Source organism: Myodes glareolus, chromosome 22, assembly GCF_982192425.1.
Source record: "Myodes glareolus chromosome 22, mMyoGla1.1, whole genome shotgun sequence".
NCBI lineage: Eukaryota > Metazoa > Chordata > Mammalia > Rodentia > Cricetidae > Myodes > Myodes glareolus.
Genome location: NC_142047.1, coordinates 10,788,709 through 10,814,449, shown reverse-complemented (window position 1 = coordinate 10,814,449; position 25,741 = coordinate 10,788,709). Strand labels below are relative to the sequence as shown.

Here is a 25,741-nt window from a genome sequence, read left to right as displayed (position 1 = left end):
TTGGGTACCACATACATTAAAGCACTTGCTTCTGTATTTTCTCTCTCGCATCCCGTCCACCACTGTATTCAGCTTTACTCTTTCACATGGGTTAGAACTGGCTGGAAATTATCAGTGTTTTCAGCAACTGAGAAAGGAGAAAAACGTTCCAAAGCTAGGAACTGGGGGCTGCCAGCCTCAGCAGGCTTGGTAAGCTGACATCATGGCCGCCACACACCTGACTTCTGTGTCGTTTTGGTAGCTCAGCACCTTGAAGGGAACCCTGGACCCTGTTGAAATGTTTTCAGCATTAAGAGCCAAGATTCTTGACTGAACATGGAACAAGCAGTAGGGTGGTGTTTTTCCCACGTGGCCTGTGGTGAGAAACGTGGGTCATGATTTCCACCCACATTTATTACTCAAGCATTTAACAAAACCCAGTTTGTTAACACCACACTGCCAGCGCCCTTGGTGTCTCCAGGGTTAGAAGCAAACTGATATGAGAAGGCTACTTGGAACTTTGCAGTTAGAAATTAAACACCGAGAAACCTGTAGAAATAATTAGGTTGGTTTTTCCCCCAGAATTTCCCCCAAAAGAAAATCAGTAAATCACAGGAAAATTCTAATTCTCTAGTATTCTTGAAGACATGGTTTTGATTTATTTCTATCAGTTTGGTCTCCACTTGATCAGATCTGTAACAGCATTCCCTTACATTGCTGTTATGTGGGAGCCATTAGGATGAGAAAGGGAGTGTGCTTGCAGAGATGATCCCTTGAGTAGCCTTGAAAGAATGAATGCCCTGGATCTTCCTAGTGGGCTGAGACTCTGCGTGTCTGCTGTTTACGTAGGTAGACACTGTCCACAAAAGGAGCGGGAAGTGAATTGCGTTTATCTGTTGCAGATTGTGACTCATGTTTGGGAGAACAGAAGTGACTGTGTCTAAGGCCGTGTTCGCTCGACCTAAATGGCATCATCTGCTCTAGCTGATCGGCGAGGCAGAGGAACAGGGCTGTCAGTCTTCAAACACCAAGGCCTCCAGTCCTTCCCTTTGCCAAAGAACTGTACTCCTTTGACTTGAATTAATATGCTTCTCAATGACTGTATTCGGGATGCCTTTTCTTCAGCTTGAATTTATTGGATAGCTCCAAGGTTCAGTATTTTAGTATACAAAATCTGAGTTATGAAAATCATAGGAGCCCAGATTTATGCACAGAGATTTTCATCACATCATCAGTCGCCATTAGGATAAGGAAAATGGTGTAAGTCTGCTAAGTTCTTGATAGTAGGACTATCTGATTAACTCAATAAATAAAACATGCCGAGGATACTGATGAGGAGGAGACAAGGAATACTTTTCGTTGCAACATTTACTTAAACAGGCTGTGAGCAAACCTGCAGATGTCATAGGCCAGTTACTGGAAACACAGTACATATACACAGAGGAAATATGAAAATAAAATGAGACAGTATGAAAGCTGAATATCCTTGGATTGTAGAATTTTGAGGGACTGCTATTTTCTCTTCTATATTGTTTTGCATTTTCTGACTTCTTGAGTGTTAGGATTACAAATGAGCTAGCAGGATGCCATACCTATCTGGCTTCTTACACAGACTCTGGGGAGCCAAACACCAGGCTTCATGTTTGCACAGCAAACCCGTTATCCACTGAGCCACCATCTCAACCCCAAATGAATTCATTTTCACATGTGGAAGGGTTGAGAAAATGTATCTCTAATGTACTCATTGGAAGTCATTTGGGAGATACCTTCATTAGAATAAGAATAACAGCCAAGAAAGGAAGACATATGAAGACATGAGAGACAGGTAAAGTTAAAAGAAAATCTTGGTAACACAGCAGGTCCTGAAACCAAATTGCTTTGCTTAAAACAGAAAGACGCTGGGCCACCAGAAGAAAATCCTCAAATAAGCAAATTGCAGAATTTCTAATTGGTATTTGAAACAAGTCAATGAAAGACTGAGAAGTCAAAATGAGATAACAGATAGGTGCTGCCTTCATTATTATTAGTTTAATTTCTGTAGGAATTATTCAGGCCTGCAGATTGAGACCTCTTAGATTTCTTTCTGGTTGAATATGAAAGCTGCTCTGACTCTGCCTGTGTGTCCTTGAGTGGGTGGGAGGCTCCTCGAGGTGACTTCCCCTGGAGGCAGACTTCTCTTGACCTGACGTATAGCATTCCTCCTGTGACATCTGCAGTTTCCTGACTCCATCCAATTGTTACGCCAGGCCTGCAGTCTTTTCTATTTGCATTCCATTCTATAGAATGTGATCTACTGGAGACGTTCCCTGTCTCAGGATGTCAGTAACCTGACAGCAGAACCCGGAACTCTTTTTACAGAGACATGCCCTTTTGCAGTGAGTTTTGTCATTTCCACAGCACCGTTGTCTTTGAACAAAAGAGAAGCCAATGTTCTGCTTCTCCTTACAAAGTAAGAGCTCTCTACTTCTGCTTCTTAATTGCTAATTCATTCATTTGGCAGTTACAAGAATCTCATGAACATGTACAAATGACATTGTCACTCGGGGCAAGGTGGTAGAATAGAGCAACAAGCAGTGTTCTGCTTCCCTGTGCTCCTGTCATCAGAGTCCCCACCTCCAGTGTTTGGAATTGAACCCTGAATCTTGCATGCCTTAAACACACACAGACTCTGCCACTGAACCACAATCCTAACCTGATTGCTTTTTATAACCAAGCTCAGTGGTGAAGAACTTTGTTTTAGGAGGAATGGTAAAAAATAGAAGTATGTACATTCCTCAGATATTTTTCTAAAATATTTATTTTATTCTATGTGTATGGTAATATTGCCTGCATATATGTCTGTGCACCATATGCATGCAATGCTGTGAAGGTCATAAGAGAATGTCTGATCCCCTGGAACTGGAGTTACAGAGAGGTGTGAGCCAGCATCTAGGCACCGGGAATCAAACCCAGTCCTCTGGTAGAGCATCAAGTGCTCTTATCTTATCAATGACCTCTGGGTCATTTCTTCAGCTCTTGTCCTTTTCTTTTCAAGAGTTATTTATTGTCATTTCTTTCTGTGTTTTGCCTGTGTGTGTATGTGTGTATGCATATGCACCACATGTGTGTGTTGTGTGTGTGTATGCATGTGCACCACATGTGTGTCTGTTACCAGTGAATGTCAGAACAAAGCATCTAATTCCCTTGAGCTGGAGTTAAAAATGACTGTGAGTCATCATGTGGGTGATGGGAATGGAGCCTGGTCATCTGCAAGATCAGCAAGTGCTCTTAGCGCTGAGCTGAGCCGTCTCTTCGGTACCGCAGATAACATTCTTACGCCGACAGAGGAGCTTTCAGAGGCACACTGAATAGAGTCAGAAACCACCAGAGTTTTAGACAGAAGACTTGTGATGAGAACATCAGATATGTCTGGTTTAAGAAGTGATTGAGTAACATCAGATTTCATCAATTGATTTAGATTTTATCATTTGTGGAGAAAAGTAAGGAATTGTGTGGGGAGAGACTCCTTAGATTGTTTGGCTACATTGATGGTTATTTTCACAATAGACATGGAATTAATGTTAAAAATGATCATACTTAACTGTCATGAGTAACCTACTATGCCAAGACCTGTTTTAAGCACTGCTGTATTTTTAACCAACCCAGTAGAGACTGTTAATATTTATTTTATAAACTGAAGACATGGACATAAAAGATTATCATCTCAACGATATTAAGGATAGGCAACACTGTCTTTCTGACTTAATGTAAAACAATCAATGGCCAAACGCCATTTATAAAACATGCGTAAGGGATACAGGGTAAAGGTGGCAGCATCTTACCCAACTTAGAGAAGACAGAGAAGCTGTGGCTGGGCGATGCATGGGCGCACAACGCATGCTCATCTCTGGGCTTCTTTAGAGGGAAAGGCTCTTCCAGATCTGCTGGTCACACTTGTGTTTTCATAGTTGTATCTGTATTTTTCCAGCTTCCACCAATTATGTTCTTTTGTCTGTTTTGTGAAGTAAAATCATTATGCTTGTATGCTTCTGTAACTTCTATTTTTACTCCTTGTTTTGAGATTCATCTGTGTTGTTGCATGGGAATGTGGATTATTCACCCTCATTGTGATATTAAGTTTACAGAATAAAATCATAATTTATTTACTGTTTTGCTCTTAGATAAAGTTTCACCATTTCAGAGACTGATAAATCGCCCCTGTGTCTTTGTTGTATGCCGGTGTATGTATGACTTGAACTGCTTGCTTACAGCCAGCATACATACTTACACTGTGCTGTGTACTGCCGACTGCTTTCCAAATTACAGTCACTAAAATTCTGAGCCCTTTGCATCTCCTGTTCTGTGAAGAAGCACTATCTTCATGAGAAAATTTTCATTTCTTTATTGATTTGCCTATGTGTTTTACATCTTTTATGATAATCTTTTAATATAGGGCAACTGCTATCTCCCTGTTTGTAGTTTGAATTTTTTACTTTGTATGGTATTTTGATAAGGGCTTCCAAGTTTGTTATAATCAAGGGTGTCAACATTTTGTTTTATGATTAAGTCTTTTTATATTTAAGAAATTGTTATTTTCCTTAGGATATATTTTTTTCTAATATTTTTACATTTTATGTTTTATATTTAAGAAATTATTTTTCTTAGGATGTATTTTTTTCTAATATTTTTACATTTTATGTTTTAGCTTTTAGACTTAATTATTTTACATAGGATTGTGCTCAGTGTGTGTGTGTGTGTGTGTGTGTGTGTGTGTGTTGTGTTATCAGTAGGCATCTAATGTGATACTTCTCCACATTTGTCTAAGTGCCTTTTGCTGCAAAACCTGTTCTTTTTCTATTGACCTTCAGTTAATGCCTATATGAATCAAACTCTGTGTCTTTGATTCGTGGTACAATGTTACCTTGTCCCTCCCAGTCAACACCATCCTTCTTGCCTTTATCAACGCCATCCTTAGGAAGAACATGGTATTCTTAGTCTTTATAACTTAAAAATTTCACTTTTGCCATTTGGCAAGAGCCAGCCTAGGTTTCTTGTCTGCAGGTGTGTTGTGTCCAGGTGGCTCTTTAGTCAGTTTCAGGACACAAGGACTATAAGGGTCATTTGGGCTTCTAATAGATGCACTCAGATTGGGTCAAGTATATATATAAGAAATATCTCGGTTAAGTTTTATTTTTTTTTGTCAACTAGACCCATGTTAGAGTCATCTGAGAAGAGGAAGCCTCAACTGAGAAAATACCTCCATAAAATAGGGCTGTAGGTAAGCCCGCAGCACATTTTCTTCATTAATTATTGCTGTGGGGGTTCCTAGCTCACAGTGAACGGAGTCACTCCTGGGCAAGTGGCCCTGAGTTGTGTAAGAAAGCAGACTGAGGACCATCTCTCCATCACAGCTCACTATACACAGGTGAGGTTAGTAGTGGGCATCACCCCGCCTCACCATTCTTTGATTAGAACTCCAAGGCCTCTGACAAAAACCCTCATAGAAATATTTTCTTACTTGCAGGGTCTAAGCCCTGAATACTGAAACAGGTTCTCCATTTGTTTAGTTCTGCCATGGTTTATTTTGTTCTCTTGATTATTGTATTGAACTACGGCCTGTGTTTATATTAACATCTGCGGACTCTGCTGTGGTTGGGTATTGCTCCACACAGTGGGCTGGATGCTAGAGATTCAAGAACATTCTTTGCCTCCCTGAAGTTTGGAACCTAGTGGGCTTTTCACCAGTATATGTCTGCTTAAGTAGTCTATGTTGCTAAGACAAGGTAATCTATATTTTGGGGGGGGGCTTCCATGTCTGATGGTCAGTTACTGTTAACCGAATAATCTAGATGGGTTTTTGTGGTGTTAATTGACATTTATTCATGTATTATTTATTGGCTGTGTATGTGTGTGTTGTGTGTGGATGTAGAGGTCAGAGAACATCTTGTAAGAATTAGTTATCAGTTTTTACTATGTGTTCCCAGCAACCGAACTCAGGCCATCTGGTTTGCTTTTGTGTGTCTAATCCTTGGGAATTAGTATGTAACATGAGATAACTGGTGGTCCCAGATTCTGTGACATCATGCCATTCACTCTGCAGGGCATCTAGAAATGGTCACAGATATCTGCTCATGGGATATAAGGATAACGGTGGGGAATAGACTGAGTTGCATGGCTTAATCCATTTTCATGTTTTCAATATGTTCCATTGCCAGTGAACTCGGTGTTTGTTTTGGGTTTGCTGTTGTTTCTACATCAGACATTTTTGCATATAACAGTTTCTGTGCTTTATTTCAAGAATTTAGGGATACAGAGATTTCTCCTTCTTTGGCAGCTGTCAGAGCACATGCCATGCTCATGCTAGTGCACACATGCACAGATCTCTGAGCACATGCCATCCTCATGTTAGTGCTCATGTGCACAGATCTCAGAGCACATGCCATGCTCATGCTAGTGCACACATGCACAGATCTCAGAGAATATGCCATGCTCATACTAGTGCACATGTGCACAGATCTCTGAGCACATGTCATCCTCATGTTAGTGCTCATGTGCACAGATCTCGGAGCACATGCCATGCTCATACTAGTGCACATGTGCACAGATCTCTGAGCACATGTCATCCTCATGTTAGTGCTCATGTGCGCAGATCTCAGAGCACATGACATGCTCATGCTAGTGCACACATGCACAGATCAAAGAGCACATGCCATTCTCATGGTACTGCACACATTCTCAGATCTCAGAGCGCATATCATCCTCATGTCAGTGCAATCATCAGCAGATCTATTAGACTTTCTGAGTCCCTACTGACACTTTTCATCTCAGAAGCCGCACCTCTGTCTGACCACATCTTGACTCAGTTTCCACAAACTAAGAGGAGAAGACCTCGGGGCAGAGATGAACTACATGCACAGGATGGAGAATCATGTAGCACCTAAGAACACTTTTGACAGAACATTAATGTCAGGGGAAAACCGTCATGGCAATATACTAAATGAATCATCAAACAAGTGGCTACAGTAAGCATTCTCATACTAATAACACTGAGAAATAGAGAAGTTAAGTGTTATATACATTTTCTTTTTCTTTTTTAAGTCCTCTAAAATTCACACATATTCCTATTTTTCTACTTGGAGCTAAATTTTCTAAAAATAAGTATTTTTTCATTTTAATGATTGAAAACTTCATATTTGCATATGATGTTTTGATAAGCTCTACCCCATTCACCATTTTGCAACTCCTCCCATAATCACCCAGCCACCCTTACCTCCAATTTCACATGCGCTCATCTTCTTTTTGGCTTTAAACCTCTGGAATCCACTTAGCACTGCTAGTATATGCAGGGGTGTTGGGTGTTTTACTAAAACACGTGCAGCTTCTCAGAGCTGCATCTCCAAGGAAAACGGACTCTCCCTGCAGATATCAATTCTCAAACATTCCTTAGCTATGGGTGGAACCTCCTTGTTGGATTTTGTCTGGCTTGCTTTTGCTTAAGTCTTGTGCATGTAGTTACAGCTGCTATCAGCTCTTGTGTTTGTTTGTCTTGTTGTATCCATGACCACTGTTTCTCTGTAGTCATGCATTACCTCTGTTTCTTAGTCTTTCTTCTCTATCTTCCTTGATGATCTCTGAGCCTTGGGAGGAGACAGTGTGATACGGACGTCTCATTTAGGGTTAAGTACCCCACAGTCCCCTTCTCTGTTCACTGAATGGTCATGTATCTCTGTGTCAATGGCCTTCATTTTTGTCATCTGCTGCAAGTGGCAGTCTCTCTGATGAGGGTTGAGAGATATGATTACCTATGGTTATAACAAGACTTGAGGTGTCAGTGTACTGTCATATCTAACAGAATAACAGCAGCAGGATCTCTCCAAGACCTGGTCTCAGGGTCTTTGCCTTGTTAACAGTGCTTGGAATAAGTTCCATTTTGTGGAATGACTCTGAAATCCAACCATATACTGGTTGGTACTCCATAATATTTGTCTCACTATAGCAGTGTAGGCATATCTTGCCAGACTGATTGTTAGTGCCGTATACAGTTGAGTGAGGTTGATGATTGCTTTACTCCCCTGTAGCACACATAGCACCTTCTAGAACTATGAAAGAAGCTACCTAGTAGGGATGAAACGTCTATGTCAGTAGCAGCTGAATTTCCCCATGTGCTATGACTTAATTTAGGAAAATAAGTGTCACATATAAAATTAAAATAAATGGAATTGTGAGAGAGTCTAGGATCCCACAAGGTGGAAAGAAAGTACTGACTTCTGTGAGTTATCCTCTGACCCCCATACATGCAGGTAATGGGCAACATACACACACGCACACACACACACACACACACGCACAGGCACATACACAGACACACACAGATGCACACCCATAGGCACATAGACACACACACAGATACACACAGACACACACAGCTACAAACAAACACATACACTCAGGCACATGCACACACACAGATGCATGCACATACACAGACACCATAGACACACAGACACACAGACACACACACACACACACATAGAGAAAGAGAGAGAGAGAGACAGAGAGAGAGACAGAGAGATTGAGAGAGAGAGAGAGAGAGAGAGAGAGAGAGAGAGAGAGAGAGAGAGAGAGAGAGAGCTCCACCAGGGCATAGTTACCACAAGCTAATTGGAATCCATGAAGCTGGTGACCAAATTTTTAGCTTTTCCAACTCTAACCTGTCCCCAACTTACCTGTTCTCGATGACAGCCCCCTACGCACATTTTTGAAAACTTCTCTCTGGGCCATAAGAGTAGGCAGTGTGTGGATGCTGCAGCGGAAGCCGTTTTAATTGCTGCTCTTTTAGTTTCTGACACTGCAGCACGAAGCCATTTCCTTCTCTTGGCAAATTGCCCACAGAGAAGGATATTTGCTGAACAGCTGAAATCAAGTGACACGAAAATGAAGCCTTAGCGACAACATGATTTAACAGGCTTTTAGACATATGTAATGGCGAATTTCTGAAATGAAATCTTTATCCTGATATTGATCAGATCGCTGCAATATTCTGAGTCCTTGTTTCCTTTTTTTTATTGATTTTAATGAGCCATAGATTTTTCTCTGCTACCCTCCCTTCCTCTTCTCTCCCCTTCAACCCTCTCCCATAGTCCCCATGCTCCCGATTTACTCAGAGAGCTTGTCTTTTTCTACTTCCCAAGTAGACTAGATCCATGTATGTCTCTCTTAGGGTCCTCATTGTTTTCTAGGTTCTCTAGGTTCTCTGATTTGTAGGTCGGTTTTCATTGCTTTTTAAAAAACAACTTATGAGTGAGTACATATGAGAATTGTCTTTCTGGGTCTGTGTTACCTCGCTCAACATGATGTTTTCTACTTCCATCCATTTGCCTGAAAATTTCAAGATTTAGGTTGTTTCCAGGTTCTGGCTATGACAAAGCAATGTTACTATGAACATAGTTGAGCACATGTCCTTGTGGTATGCTTGAACATCCTTTGGATATATACCCAAAAGTGCTGTTGCTGGGTCTTGAGGAAAGTTGTTTCAACATCCTTAGTCATCAGAGAAATGCAAATCAAAACAACTCTGAGATTCCGTCTTGCACCTGTAAGAATAGCCAAGATCAAAAACACTGATGACAACTTATGCTGGAGAGGTTGTGGGGAAAAGGGAACACTCCTGCATTGCTGGTGGGAGTGCAGCCCCTTTGGATATCAGTATGGCGATTTCTCAGAAAATTAGGAAGCAAACTTCCCCAGGTCCCTGTTTCCTTTGTCCACCATCATGTTAGACGCTAGCTATGGGGCCCAAAGTCAAAGGACTCTGTATGTGAAGACAACTTGTAAGTGTAACAGAAATGTGGCTATTGTCACTGCTGATCTTTAATGTGGAGCAATCTTAAGTATGGACAGCTTTCTCCAACATCATGATGGAGTTTGTAATCAGTGCTGAAGTTGAGTGGGATGAAGTATGGTCCACTAAGTGGCACCCATTTAGGATGCCAGACACCTACTTCATCCCTCCAGGGTTTAAACTGAGAATTTGATTTGTTTTTAACATAAAGGAAAAAAAGTATCTGAGCCTAAAACTACATTCTATTGTGTACCACATAGAACTCAGTAGTCATATAAAATGTAAATATAATTCAATGTCCAATCCAGGTAATTACATCATTTTACACCAATTTGTATTTCTTTTTCCTATATAAGCCTGCTGGTTTTGAAAACATACTTAGTGAAAATTCTTTGGCATATCTAATCTTGTTCCTTCTCTCTTTCTTTCCCTGCACCTTCTTTTATTTCCTTCCTTCCCTTCTCCCTTTCTTCCTTCCTTTCTCAGGGTTTCATCAAACTTGCTATGCAGCCAAGGCTAATCATTCTCCTTTAGCCCCTGGAAGGCAGCAACTGTAGGTATGAGCCACCACACCCTGGCTTTCTCTAGCCTTTAATACATATCCAGTGTACGTAGTAGAGGATAATGCACTAACAAGGGAACCACCTCTTTTGTAAAAGTTAAATTTCTAACCCATGTTTTTGGTGCTGGAAGGGAGGCACACTCAAACTCAGTAACAAGACTTTGGCATTCTAAACCAGGCATTTATTTGAATAATTTTTATTTTTAGATTTCAAGTTTAGAATTAGGTTCAAGATATAAAGAGAGGACAGGAAATTTCTGCATATCTCGGGACATTCCCTTTGTTTTAAACAACACCAGTAATTAATTATGTAATATTAATGCATCATTGATTGAAACTTATAATTTATTCATATGTCCTGTGTTTTATTTGATATAATTGATCTGAGAATCACATTCAGGATGTCATATGACATTTACTTGTCACAGCTTATTAGGTGTCCCTTAACCTTGGCATTTTCCTCCCTCTTGTTTTTTGGTGACCTTGGTAGTCTTGAGAATGACAGCTTAGACATTTTGTAGACTATTGCTTAGCTTGGAATTTAATGAGATGCTTTTATGATTGCATAGGAGTTGTGTGTTTTCAGGGGAAAGAGAAAGGAAAGTGAGGTTTGGTTTTATCCCGTCATGGGGACAAATGCTATGAACATGATTTATGTTTGGCAAAAGTAGACTTTGCGTCACTTTCTCCAAGTTCTCCTTGCTAGGAGTCTTCACTGCAAAGCTACCTCTAGTCTACATCTTTTATGTTTCCTTTACTGGGAATACATCCTGCCTCCCTGATTTTTTTTTACTCAGCATTAATTTTCATCACTATGGACTCATGAATATCAACTTGAATCCATGTTCTAGTCCAGTAACAGTTAATCATTTAAATCACCTTTTGACTGAGGGAGGCTCTTTCACTTGGTTCCTGTGTCCTTCTGATAAATTCGCATCAATTGATTCCCTGGGGTTTTGGTTTTATTTCTGAGAATGTTCTAATTTTCTGCCCCTGTAGATGTCCTAGACTAGAGTGATCCAGTAGGATTCTTGTTGCAGTCCTAGAAGCAGCCGTTCCTTCAGAGCCCAGGTTCTGTCTACTACAGAATGGAGTGGGAATGAGTAGTAGATGTTTGCTTTTATGTTTTGAACTTTCAGTGTGCAGTTGACAAAGAATTGTGTGCACACACTTGCCTGGGAACATGCACACACGTATTTCTATCCACATGAACATTCATTCACTAAGAACTCTACTGAATTCCTACTGATAACCCCAGTGTCATCCATGAATCCTTCTAGTTCCTCCTCTTGCTTTGCTTCAAAGTCCCACTCCACAGCCTAAGTCTTCGTGGACAGTTCCTGTCATTGCTACCTGTTTCTTTAATTGTTCATCTTTCACTTATGATTATTGCTGTGTCTGAATAGGTTCAGTTGTTGTCCTGTGAGCTCAACTGTCATTTAGAGAACGGTGCTTATGTTTGTCCTCTTTAGCCTTTGATCTCAGTCTTTATTCAGTTTCAAAGTCACATACATGAGTACCTTTCCCTAACTGCTTCAATGCATTTATTCCATATATTTATAACACCCCTAGATTCTCTAATGATAGTCTACATTACTGCTTGGATACCCTGGCATCTATAATTTATTTTAAAATTAAAATTTAAAAACTGTGGTGGTTTGAATGAGATGGACCTTTATAAGCTCCTATGTTGGAATATTTGATCCCAGTTGATAGAACTGTTTGGAAAGGATTAGTAGGTGTGGCCTTGTTGGAAAAGGTGTGTCACATTAGACCTAGTGCATCCTCTTTGTCTCCTGCTTGTGTCTCAAGATGTGAGTCCTCAGCTACTGCTCCAGCGCCCTGCCTGCCTGCTGCCATGCTCCCTGCCATGGTGATCATGAACTCCAATCTTCTGGAACTGTGAGCTAAATTAAAGGGTTTTCTTTTGTAAGTTTTTCTGGTCATGTTGTCTTTTCATAACAATAGAAAAAAGGGAAAAGTTTACATAGCTTAAAACTTCTGTGTATTGTATTTTATATAAATTTAAAATTTATGATGTTATAAATCTCATTACAGTACCATATAGTTTAATCAACCCCCCAATCTTGTCTATTTCACCTATTTCTTACCCCCCCATGCCTTTTGAGCCATAGGCAAACACTGATTTTTAAAATGGCTTAATTGTTTTACCTTCCAGACCCCCCCCAGATGGGGTCATGCAGCATTCAGTGTTACACACCAGCTCTTTCCCTTACCTTTGCATGCTATGTGTCTGGTCGTAGACTGATAGTTCATTTTCCGTTTGTGCAGCAAATACTTCTTTGTACAAATATTACCAGCACTTACATGAATTATGAATTATAGATTGTTTTTCCCTAATAAGTTCTCTGAACACAGTATTTTATATGTGAGTATGATTTTATCTATATTCTACATATTTTAATAATATTTTCATCAAGATGTGAGAGTTAGCCAGTAAGAAACCTGAACTAATGGGCCAATCAGCATTATAACTTATAGAGATCTCGTGTGTGATTTTTCTCTGGGACTAAACAGCTGGGAGGCCGGGCAGGACAGAAAACCTCAAGAAACTGGCTGTGGGGAGCCAGTCAGGACAGAAAAACACAAACAAACAGGCCCCACTCATGTTACACTCTTCAGCTTCTGCCTCAGTTTGCTGTGTCTCCTTATTAGGTAAATACATACTAACAACTATTATGTTCTCTTGGAGAATTAATCTCTTATTATAAAACACCTATTTTTATTTGTTTTTTAAGTTAGTAATTGCCTTTTTATTTATAAAAGCACAGTCATATAACTCAATAGGGGTTTTAAGAGTACATTCATTATATACAGCATATAATCTTAGCAAAATATCAAATGAAAGAAAAGAACAAAGGTTATAACCAAAAAAATTAGAAAACATCAAACCAAAACAAAAAAACCCTATAATCTCAAAGAAAACCACTGACCCTAAACCAAACAAACAAAGATAAGCTAAACAGAATTTTCTGGATGCTGATTTAGTGGCATTTGCCTATATCCTGTGGCTGTCCTTGAACACACAGCAGGGACTATTATAACAACATTGTAATAACTATTGTAATAACTGATTGTAATAACATTTTCAAGACATGTACAGCCACACCATTCTGGAGCTTTCCGGTCACACCCTGTCTGAGGTTAATCCTATAATAAATTGGTCACGGTATGATTCTTTCAGCCAACATGTGTCTGCATGCATATTCAAGACCAAAAAAGGATATAGGGAGGCACAGCTGTCAAAAGACATAAAAGCTCATGGTGGCATCCTCGCCACACCCTTTCTCAGGACAGTCTGCTTCAGACAAGGCCATGAAACAGGGAAATCTGCAGTTGATGAACCAACAACTAAGACAGCTAGAGAAAGACTTTGTCATCTCTGTAGAGCACTGACTTCAGTATCACATGGGCATGGCCTGGAGTAGCTTCAGCACCGGACTGGAGAGAGTAGGATGCTTCTTGGTGTGGTCAGTCTGGATAGTAGCATGACATCAACGCAGACTCTGTTGACACATCTCCCTTCGCATATGAAGGACTGAGGACTCAGTCATCTGACAAAGGTTCATAGCAATAAACTTTCAGAGTAACTATGAGTAGTTGTGTCCCTTACCAGGACCACTTGCTGGTGGATGTCACGGTTCTGCGTAATTCTCGGTGGGTGTGTTTTGAACTTCAAGTTTTTTTTTCTGCTCTTTTCTTTACTCCAGAAATAGTGAGTCAGCAGACCCATGATTTAGAGGTAGACCACCTGCAGGGAGGTTGATATTTGCTTCACTGTTGGATGAGTTTACTACAGCTAGAAGAGGAGGAGACCTTGATCATAGAGTGGAGAATGTCCGAGGTTCTGGTTGACTGTGGCTTCTTTCAGCTTTCTCGGTTATCTGAAAGGATGCTGTGACACTTAGCGTTCCTCCTGCAGCAGCTCCGTTGGCCGGAGACACTCATCCATGCTAAGGATTACTCTGCCTCCTGTTGCAGTTTTTCTGAGTGCATCTGGGAGACAGTGAAGCGTTGCTGCAGTTTTACTGCTAAGTGCTTTTTCCTGGGTTCCTAGTTCCCTCTGCTTCAGTAGGCACTGAAATATTTCCTCCATTTTTCCTACTCCTGCTGTTGCTGGTTTTGGATGCTGCTGGTTTCTTCTTGGTGCTTACAGAGTGCTTTCAAGTTCACCAAGTGGTGGTTCGGGAAAACACAAACTTCCAGAAGTTTTATGCTCTCTTGCTTCAAAATGTCCACAGTCTTCTTTCTTCTTTAGCTGAGTCTGCTTCATCAGTAGCTGACTCGATCACAATAGAAGCCCATCTCCTTGGTCAGTTCACTGAACTTCTGTAAACCCTCGGTATTCTCACCCTCCAGGATCTGCAGGTCTGATATGACCTGCTTATGCTCCGTCTTGAGCTTCTCCTAGGAAGGGTTTGGCCTGTGGGAGGGGCTGTTGTCGAAGAATCCTTCAGTGATGAAGATGAGGCAATCTTGCAACTCATTTCTTTGACTGGTCATAAACTGTAGCTGAATCATTAGACTCCACCTTCTGCTTTACCTGCTTCTTGGTGAGGAGGGTTGGGGTGGATGGTGGCTCCCTGGAAGCCCTTCACCCTCCTCTGGACCATTTCTTTCTGATATTTTACACCGAGACTGAAGGCCAATTTTCTTCATCCTCTCTCTGGTCTCTCTACCCTCTCCATTTTCTCCTCCAAAGAGACTCCACAGTCTTGCCAACATGTTCTTGGGTGAACTGTAAGGGCACTGAAGGAACTCTTCAAGGGCAGTTGATGTTGCTACAGCACAGGTGACATCAGAAGGGATTCCAGGGCTCTCCATGATACAATAAGATGTCCAGTGAAGAGACCTCTGATGTCACAGGGAACTGATATTTCCTCCCTGCTAACCAGCTTTCCTCACAACTCGCCAGAAGTCAGGTTTCCCTTTCTCCTGGTACACAAGGATCCCATCTTTCAAAGCCAGATCTCTCTCTCTCTCTCTCTCTCTCTCTCTCTCTCTCTCTCTCTCTCTTTCTTTCATTGAAAATCCTTCAGTACTTTCCATGTAGGAAACTGAGTGTTTATCTCCTACTGAAATTATATCTCCAGAAGGTAACAGTATTACAGAAATTTCTGTGGATTATAATTCTCCACAACTATCTGCATCTTCTAATTCCCAAGGAATTAAGACTTGATGGCAATTGGAAGGACACTTTTTAAACAACTTCTTGGTAAGGAGCCTACAGAAATTACTATGCCACTAGATAACGTACAGATCATCTGATTCACATTGATAAACACTGGCAGATTGCATTAGCATGTTGCCCAGAATCTATAGAAAATCACTACCCAAAGAACCCACTTTTATGAGTTCTTAAAGTCCATGGGTATTACCAAAAATTACATATAAAAATCCTGTAGAGATTGCTATCAGTGTACTTACAGAATGTTCTTCCAAAGGACAAGGGAGGTTCCTCTTTTTATTTCTGATAACTTCCCTTCTTCTGTTTTTTTCTGAAGCTAATGTAGCTAGTCCAGTTTTGTTCACCATCTATTTACTTCCCACCTTTCCCTATTTTCATTTACACAATGTGGGATTTTTATTGGTAGCATATCCTTAAGTCTCCTCCCTCACTTTAATTTTGCTTGATTTTTAATAGGTGCATGTAGATCATTCATAGCCAGTGTGACTGTTGATGCATTTAGATCGAGATTTACTATGTTTACAAATATCTTCTATTCTTTTTATCATTTTTATCCTTTTTTGTATTATCTTTCCCTGTCTGTATTGTGAACACTTTATACTTTCTTTAAATATTTTTAGTGGATGGGATGCATTTCTGTTGTTATTGTCTTTGGAGTTGTTGTTTCCTGAAATCAAAGACCTGCTGTGCAGCCCAGCTGATATTAACGTTGTTGTGGTCCTCTTTCCTCAGCACTCAGAGGCTGAAACTGTCCATGTGAGCCATCCATCACATTCAGCTCACTATAATTAATCTGTGTTCAATTTCAATTAATATTATTATTGAATCATAAATATTTTATTTTATCAGTGTCCCCAATGTATGTTCCCATTCTCTTAAAAATTCAATATTTTGTTGATTCTTTGAGAATTTTATACATGCATACATACATATACATAACACATGCATATAATATATATTCTTATTATATTCATCCTCTACTCCTCTTCCTAAATCCTCCTAGGTCCATCACCTATCTCCTTATCACTCTCAACACTGTATTTTGTATTCTTTCTCTTCTGTCCCCCATCTTATAACCCAGAATTCAGCTGGTGCTGCCCATATGCTCATGGTGTGGGGACACCCACTGGAGCATTATTGATTGGGACCACACCCTTAAAAACTGACTTTCTGTGGATAGGAAACATTAACTATACTTCTTATTCTTTTTAACAGAGCCAATACAGGATAATTGTCTATTATATTTGACAAGCACCTGCTGATTTATCTTAGAGAATAAAAGATGTTCATTATCCGCTGTTATTCCAGATTTTATTTTGTAGATTTAATTTATCTACAGAAATACCGTCCTCTCTTTAGAAGTTTTGTAAGCAAAACAGATCAGTTTGCAATCAATTATTTCAATTTTGTTTGCTCATCACTATTTCATTTCCTTGAAAGTAATTTGGTTGGGTACAGAATTCTAGGTTTGTCATTTCATTTTTCTTCCAACATTTGTAATACTTCATTTCCTTTGTTTACATGATTTCTGATTAGAAATTTGATATAACTTGTGCCCTTGTTTCTGTAAAGGTAAAGCGTTTGTCTGGCATCCGTGTATTTCTTTTCTTTAAACAAGGCATGCCAAGGTTTAGGTCTCACTAGGCTCCCCACATCTACGGTTTGGGGTCTGTCATTAACCTTAGAAAACTGGTGACCCCTTTTACTCTGTATATGTCTCCTTAGCTTTCTCTTTCCGTATTTCAGTGGTGTATCGTTTTATGACTTTGATCTTTTTACACAGTTTTTGGTTAATATGTTCTTGTATTCAAGCTTATTAAATTTTTGTAGCTCTATAGTCTACATATTGAGAAACCATCAATGATACGTTTTATTCCTTTTATGTGTTTTTGACTTCTAGCATGTCTTACCTTTCTCAAGCTACCCCATCCTTTATTTAAATTGCCCATTTATTCTTACATGTTGTTGAATTTTTCCATTAAGTTCCTTGATATGTTAACCAAAACCATTTTTAAAATTTCAGTAAGATGACATGCCATAATGAATAAGGGTAAATTAGGTAAATAGCCTATAATGAGAGGGTTTGTGTTTTCTGATGAAGAAGTTTGTGTTTAGCATTTGTGAAATCTGTGACGTCATCGACTTAAGTTTCCTTTCCATGGTTTTCTTGTGTTTTTATTGAAATTTTCTTGTCAAGCCTGTGTCATCTTCTCTCACTATTGCCATGCCTGGCATGATGCTGTCAGGAACATGGTCTGTAAATTTTGTTTTTGGCCAGATCTCAATCTTTTAGTGGGTGGTGTCCCTGGGCTGGCATTGACACTTTGTTTCTTAGTTCTTTCTTGACCTTTGCTTTGGTTGAAGACGGAGTCTAACTAGAGCTAAGGTCCAAGGACAACTTTGGGTCAGGCTTTGGTGAAGTTCTCTGAAGGCTGTTAGGAGGACGGTTCCTGGTACATTTAAGGATACATATCTCCAGCATTCCAGATAGGTGAGGATTATACAGGGATTTTGCTGTGAGGCTTTAGTAGGGATCCTGTGGTAATATCCACCAGAGTCTGGGGCCCCAAGGCAGCGTCAAGACCCTGTACTTTCACTACATGCTGGCCTTCACTCAGCTTCTCTCTGTTCATTCTATCACAGTATCATCCTCTAAGTCTGTCTTTAGAGTGTGGCCTTGATCTCTTGTGATTTTCTATAATCGGCTCTCCTTAGAGATGCGGGGCCTCATCGTTTGTGCTGTGACCTCAGTTCTCCAGTTAATCTTAAATTTTCTTTGTTTTCTGCCTTTTTCGTGCTTTAAGTACAAGAATGATAACATCTAAGCTCTTGACATTCTATAAGTTAAACTGTAAGATCCTGACATTTGTCGTCTTTCAAGCTTTCTCCTTGCTGCTTCTTTGCTTTGGAGAACACTTTATTATTACTGAATACAGTTGTTTTTCCACAGAACATCGAACTCCTCATCCAATTCTAACAAACTAACTGTGAGCCCAACAATGTCTCCCACCCCCACATCAATAACTCCCCCATTTCTGCTAACCACCTCTAACTAATACAGCTCTGTTTTCTTGGACTCTACACAGAAGTGAGACCATATTGGTCTTTGCGAGTCATAAGACCACACTGTAATGTAAAAATTTGTGCAATCACTTTTTCTCATAAAAAATCTTGTAAAGCAATTTGTTTGATCTTCTTTGCATACCCATAATGCACCTCTAACTTCTCCCAAGCCATGCCCTAGTTTTACCCTGCTCTACAGTGTCCATTTGGTTCATTGAATCTTGAACATTAGAACAGTAGAGGCTGAATCCACCCAGTGACTGGCAAGAAAGAAGTAAGGGTGACTGAGATCAGGGGAAAGCAGGTAATGCGGTACACAAAGCGTTATTACGCTCTCTCCTCTTCCTAATGCACATTTCTGTCATTTTAATGCTTTGCAGAGGACACGGAGGATTCTAAATTTCTGTTAATCATAATCCCAGTGTAGCAGAATGTAGTATTTAAAGACATTAATCTTCCACAAGGGATCCATAAAAATAAAACTGTGAACTAAAGCCTGGTTGGTGGGAGGGAATGAAGTCATGTCGGTGAGCGCTGGTGATGCATTATGCTATGGTATTCTCCATAAGCGCAGTCGACATGGAAGATACCCAGTCAACCTTAAAATACCTGCTCTAGAAAAGATCAACAAGATGCAAAGAAGGAATGAGTTATTTTAGCAGAAGTGGAGGCCAGCAAGTGCAGCCAAATTCCCACCAAAAATGTCTGCTCCCCATGTAAATAAACAAACACTCAACAAGAATTCAGTTATTGTCTTTAAAGAGTTACCGCACAAAGGCTGATGCTTCACTTGGCTACAGTCATTTTTTTGTGTGTGTTTACACGTTCATGTGCAAAAAGAAACATGTGTATGTGGGTACACATATACTTATATGAGTGCATGTGTATAGAGGTCAGAGGTCAGCCTTAGGTGTCAGTTCTCAGGTACCATCCACTGCAGCCAAATTGCCAGTGTAGAGTAGGGCACAGCTGGAGGATGGCTCAGAATAGGATCGAGGTGCATCGTGGGTATGCAAAGAATGGCAGACAAATTGCTGCATAAGATTTTTAAAAATTTTTAAATGGCAAAAATGTTAAATGATTGTCGAGTCAGGCTTGGCTTGTTTGCACGTTCCTGAAAGAGGTGTGAGCATTGAAGAAAGACATAGACAAGAGACTGGAGATAGAGCCGGGAGGGCTTCCGGCGAATACTACCACCCTCAAGTTTAATCGTCACAGTCCTTACATACGCCAGTCAAAGGGGGAGAGCAAAAGACATTCCTCCCATGAAACAAGGCACAAACAAGCATGGTTACCTTCTTACACCTCAAAACACCCAGTGTCCATTCTGTTGTCTGGTCTTTGAGTAGCAAACATCCAGTAGCCACACCTTTGGCCAAACATCCTGCTATTCAGCCTTGAGGGGCAAGAATAGGTTTGAACTCTCTGACCTTTAGCCAAGATGGAATGGATTTAAAACTGTGGGCTCCCACAAATGATTGCAGAGTTTCTTACTATACAGTATGATCTTTTGACACAGATATTTTTCTTTAAGATAGTTTCTTACTGACATGGCAGTCACTAAGGAGGTGTGACTGACTGGCTAGCTAATCCCAGGAATCCACCTGTCACACCCTCATCAGCTCTGAGAGCTTGAATTCAGTCAACCACTCCTGGCTTTTCTTTGGGCTCTGAGGATTGAAATAAGCTGCTGGAGCTTTCAGCATTACCAGCTGAGCCATCTTCCAGATACAGTGAAACAGGGCTTCTCTGTGTGTAGCCTTGGCTGTCCTGGAACTCACTCTTCAGACTAGGCTGGCCTTGAACTAACAGAGATCTGTCTGCTTCTGCCTCCTGAGTGCTGGGATCAAAGGTATGCACCAGCATGCCTGAGATCCTCAGTCAACAATTTAAAACTTATAACATTAATAGTTAATATATACTTCAAAATAGGCTATACCTTCAATCACAAAAATACATTTCATATTTTTGATTTGGGCCAATGAATGTTCTGAATACGTTTGGTGGCAAAAGTCACTACTTTCTAAGATGGAGCCATCCCACATTGACCAACCCTGCCATTATGAGGTTCTTTTCTCATAAAGAACAGAGAGACAGAAAGCTATATCTCCTCCCACACACACACAAGCTTTGCCTGTATGGGATGAAGGTCTGTTTCTAGCAGGAGAGTCACTATGTGGGGCAGGGATGCCCTCTATCCTTGGGAATGGAGCCAACCCTAGCAGAGACTCAGCAGGCAAGGGAACCAATGAAGTGGGGGGCAAGGTGCTGTTTTCATTTGGAAGAAGAATCTTCCCTTGTGTTCTCTGGAGTGCGGAGTACATACTACACCCCACTTTACTAACAGCTACCCTTATACTGACATTTAACTCATCACTGCCTTGTTGAGAGTCTGCCAAGTTTTCCAAGCATCTCCTATGCACGCCAAGAGGCGGAACATAGATACTGTGCATCGCTGCAGCTCTCTGCGGCTCGAGAGTCCGTGTGACGAGACTGATTTCTCCAAACCTCTGAGGTCCTAAGATAAACGAGCTCATAGATGTCCTTTATATTCTCATTAATCTTATATTCCTAGCCCCCAAAGAAACAATCGCATGACTCCTGACTCCTCTATGAAACGCACGTTAAGATCAGTCTAGACAGAATCACATTTTGGGTAAATTTGAAAATTCCTTTCCTAGAGTTTATTAATATGCTCTGAGTGCTAAATGTGTGTGCTCTCAGCTTGAACAAAGGTGAGTGACTGTTTCTCTCTGTTGCTCTTTCACCATCCTCTACCTTAAGTCTTCTTGATTCTATCCCTAAAATGTCACGTGAGTCCATCCTGTCCTGTGATTTCCTCGAATATTCACCTCCAGGCACCAGTCTTGGTACCACTCACCTGGGATTTCCTTGAAGGTCAGAGATGAGGAATGTTAGTTGATTTTTTTATCATATGTGAAGGTACAGAGACTTAGCTTTATGGGAGTGACATTAATAAACTGTGAAAATCATGTTCCCTTAAAAAAAAAAAAAGATGTAATCCTCTCTAAATTGAAGCTGAACTCTGTCAAGCTGTCACAGTGTTGCCAGAATGTGCTGTATTTTTTTGTGGCCGTGAATATAAAAAGAATGATGTTTGTTTAATAAATATGAGCCCTTTCCTCTAAAGAGCACTGTGGACCTCAGACATCTCTTCTCTGGTGCAGGGGTTTTCCTCTAAAGAGCACTGTGGATCTCAGACATCTCTTCTCTGGTGCATGTGTTTTGCTTGGTTCAATTCCCTTGAAGCTTTATGTTTTAGTCCTTTTGTCTCCTCCTGTGCTTCTTGCTGTTTTTGAACCCTATTGACGGAGTGTTCTTAACTGTCTTCTTTTGGTTTCCTTTCAACCTTCCTGACTTATTTTTCATTTCATTGTTCCCCTTCTTTATGTGTACTTCATTACAAATAAAAATCTTACCTGCTCTTCTTCCTTCCTTCCTTCCTTCCTTCCTTCCTTCCTTCCTTCCTTCCTTCCTTCCTTCCTTCCTCTTTTCATGTATATATGGTATATATACACACACATGTATGTGTATATGTGTGCTGGTGTGGGCACACGTGTATCACAGTGTGGGTGTGGAGGAGAGAAGACAACTCCAGGCCGGTGCCTTTGCCATTCTCCTTGGTGGAGGCAGATCTCTTTGTACCTGTTCACTGCTACATAGACTGGCCAGTGAGCTTCCATTCCAGCACAGAGGCACCGGTCTTAGAGGCAAGTATCATCATGCCCAACTTTACACGGATTCTCGGGATTTGAACTCAGGTTCTCATGGCAAACCCCTTACCCGCTGAACTGCCTTTCAAGCCTATTACGTGCTGTTCTTCAAAAGCTATGTGCAGACTTCTGGTCTCCTAGATGGGGGAAATGTACGCACATTACATGACTACTATTTCTTATTCTGTGGACATGAAATGTAGGGAACAAGCTGGAAGGTGCTGTAGCTGCACTAACCAACTCCGTGGCTGTGTGCTGATTCGGGTGAACGATGAACAACAATAGAAAAGGTATAGGAAGAACGTGAGGACCTGCTCTTCTGCCAGGGTAGTAAACATGCCACTAATGCGCCAATGCTTTCCTCACCACTTTCTGTTCTTCAAAGTTGCATTTATTTGTGTGTGTGTGTGTGTGTGTGTGTGTGTGTACACATGCCATGGTGAATATGTGGGGGTTAAATGTTCTAATTTATGGAACATTTTTTTTCTTTCTACCGTGTTAGTCCCAGCACAGAACTCGGGCAATCATGGTTGGCAGCAAGCGCTTTTCCCCCTCTCAGCCATGTTAGCAGCTTGCTTGTTTTCTTGATAGTTCTAAATGTCATAGATTTCATGTAGATCCAAAATCATGTAAGTTTCTATGCCAAAAGTTTGTTTGTAAATGGCTGCCTTGGGGCCTTATCCCATTAAAATAGCATTACTAACATTTAGAGTCCAGAGTGGCCCACAAAATACCATCCAACTCATTATAATGAATTTAAGTATTAACTGGCATTTATAAAACTGTCTCAGGAAAACAAACCCCCGAATTCCCTCAGAATGCTGGGAACTTTGGGCTGTGAGTTTGTTGGTGACTGAGTTGAAAGGACTTGGAGTAGTGTCACCTAAAACCAGGGCCCCAACTTCTTCCACTTGTGGGCATAGAAAGTTACCTTTCCTGTTTCTACAGAATGTGAACGCTAACATTTCAGTTTAGCCCCCAGTCACAGCCGTGACTCTTACTCTGATGGGGTAGTCAAGTGTGGGTCTATGAATTTATATGCTTTGATATCTCTCCTCATGATCCCATTTCATCCCCATCATTAAATTGTGTGTTACCTGCACAAAGTTTGGCATGATAAAGAAGTCAGGAAGTAGTAATGTATAAAAGCTATAGACCCAAGAACATGGATGCCAGCTTCGTACAGCCCTGGAGAGCAAGCTCTGTGGACTCCTGACTCATGTCTCCCCACAGAGCAGTGATGTGAAGTGGAATCCCTGTCAGTCCTCAGAGACACTTGCTCAGTCTGCCCAGCTTCCCTTCGGATCTTCCTCTCAACCTCCAAGGCATCCCCAATGGGGACTCTGTTCTGGGGAGTCACTGTTGATGGCTGCGTTCCTCACTCCTTGCTTGTGCTTGGTAGGGGGCATTTCTGAGCTGCATGCTTATAAGAATAAGGTAATTTGTGTCTGTGTGAGCAAGGCTTATGGACTGAAGCTAGTCCTCAGCTTGGCATTATTGAGAGGTGGGAGAAACTTGGAAGAAGTGAGGCTCACTGGGCATTCTTCTGATCACTGGGCCTAGGCCTTTGGCGGGACTCGTAGGTCTTTTCCTCTTCCCTTTTCCTACTTCCTGCCTGTAATGGGACCGTGTCTCCCACATGTGCCTGCTATAAGATGCCCTCTTCCCACAAGCAACAGGGAGAATCATGGACTGAAAGCCCAAAACTCCCAAATAAACCTTTCTTGTTTTTAAAATGTGTTATCTTGGCATTTTGTTGCACTAGTAGAAAGTCAATTGGCACATCGGCACTACACACTCAAATGTGGCCAGCTCTGCTGGCAGACTGTGCCAGATTATTTTCCTAAAGACACCTTGAGGCTCCTTAAGCTCTTTAAGACAAACTATGAAGAAAAGAAGGGACTCAAGAGCTCATGTAGAAAGAGCTTTCTGCCCTGTAATTATGATATTAATCTTGTGGTTGTGATACTCCTCTTGTCCTGTGTTAGTATACATGGTTTCTGGGTACCCATATGGCTTGAGGAGTTATACAATTTTCTATTGCCCATGACAAATTCTTTAACCTGGATGAATTAAAATGATACTTGTTCATTATCTTCCATTTTCCATGGGCAGCAGGCTGGGCAGCAGGCTAAGCACAGCTCACCTGGCTCCTCTAATCAGGGTAGATAGAGTAAGGCTGCATCAAGGTACCCACTGGAGTCTTCTGTGTCTAAACGTGGCCGCATGTGCTTGCTGAACGAATCTAGAATCTTGGTATTCTAAGGCTAAGCCTTTGGCTGCTGCATTCCCATAGTTCCCATAGACATGTGGATCTCCACAAGAAGTTCTCACGCAGAAGGAGAATCTGCCTGTCTGTCTGTCCATGTCTCTCCTTCTCCCTCCCCTCTAGTCTGTTCGAATTAAATCACAAGACTAATTTTGCTTTTGTTGCATTCTGATATTTGAAAGCAAGTATAAGTAAGGGAAGGGATTGGCAAGAATTACCAGGGAGTGAGGAGTATGTGATGTTACTTGTTATGGTCTGTTTGCTATGTGGAAAGTTCATAATTGTAGATAGCTTTACCTAACTAACAGTATCAGACGCAGGTTAAAGATTTGGAAAGAGAAAAAAATAGTAACAGACCATGCAAAACCTGACAGTTTGGATCTTCATTTGTGATCTCTCTATGTGCTTTGTCAAACATGGTTCCTGATCATAGTCTGGGTTCCTTGAATTCATTTAGACTGTTCTTAGCTTGTGAAATCTCTCAGTTCCCCAAAGATGCAGCACAAAGAATGGACCTTGAGACCTTATTATACTCTCGGGGAGTAAGCACCTGCTCCTGACACCCCAGTGGTCCAGGCACAGCAGCACTGCAGCTTGTGGGAACTTCTGAGAAATGCAAACTCACAGACCATCTTGGTTAGGGTTTCTATTGCTGTGAAGAGACACCATGACCATGGAAACTCTTATAAAGGAAAACATTTAACTAGGGCTGGCTTACAGTTTTAGAGGTTTGTCATCATGGTGGGAAGTATGGTGGTGTGCAGGCAGACATGGTAAGGGAAGAGTTGAGAATCCTACATTTGGATCCACAGGGAGCAGGAAGACTGCCACACTGGGTGTGGCTCAAGCATATGAGACCTCAAAGTCCATACCCTAGTGACACACCTCCTCCAACAAAACCTACTCCATCAAGGACACACCTCCTAATAGTGCCCGTGGGGCCATTTTTAGTCAAACTACCCCACAGACCTACCTACACCTGATGGAGAAGAATGCATTCTGGGAAGATCTTGGGTGGGTATATGCAGAAGAATAATGAAGGTACTGGGGGAGTGTGTCATTAGCGCATACATTACAAGCCGCACTACTTCCTCAGGGGCTGCAC

The 25,741-nt window shown here is 41.0% G+C and overlaps 1 protein-coding gene and 1 pseudogene across 5 annotated transcripts in view; one reads left to right on the top strand and one right to left on the bottom strand.

The window, feature by feature from the left end:
* Inpp4b (inositol polyphosphate-4-phosphatase type II B) overlaps positions 1-25,741 on the top strand; it is a 735,560-nt gene that overhangs the window by 52,256 nt on the left and 657,563 nt on the right. The window lies entirely within an intron of this gene.
* Positions 14,287-15,253, bottom strand: LOC146890342 (disks large homolog 5-like; annotated as a pseudogene).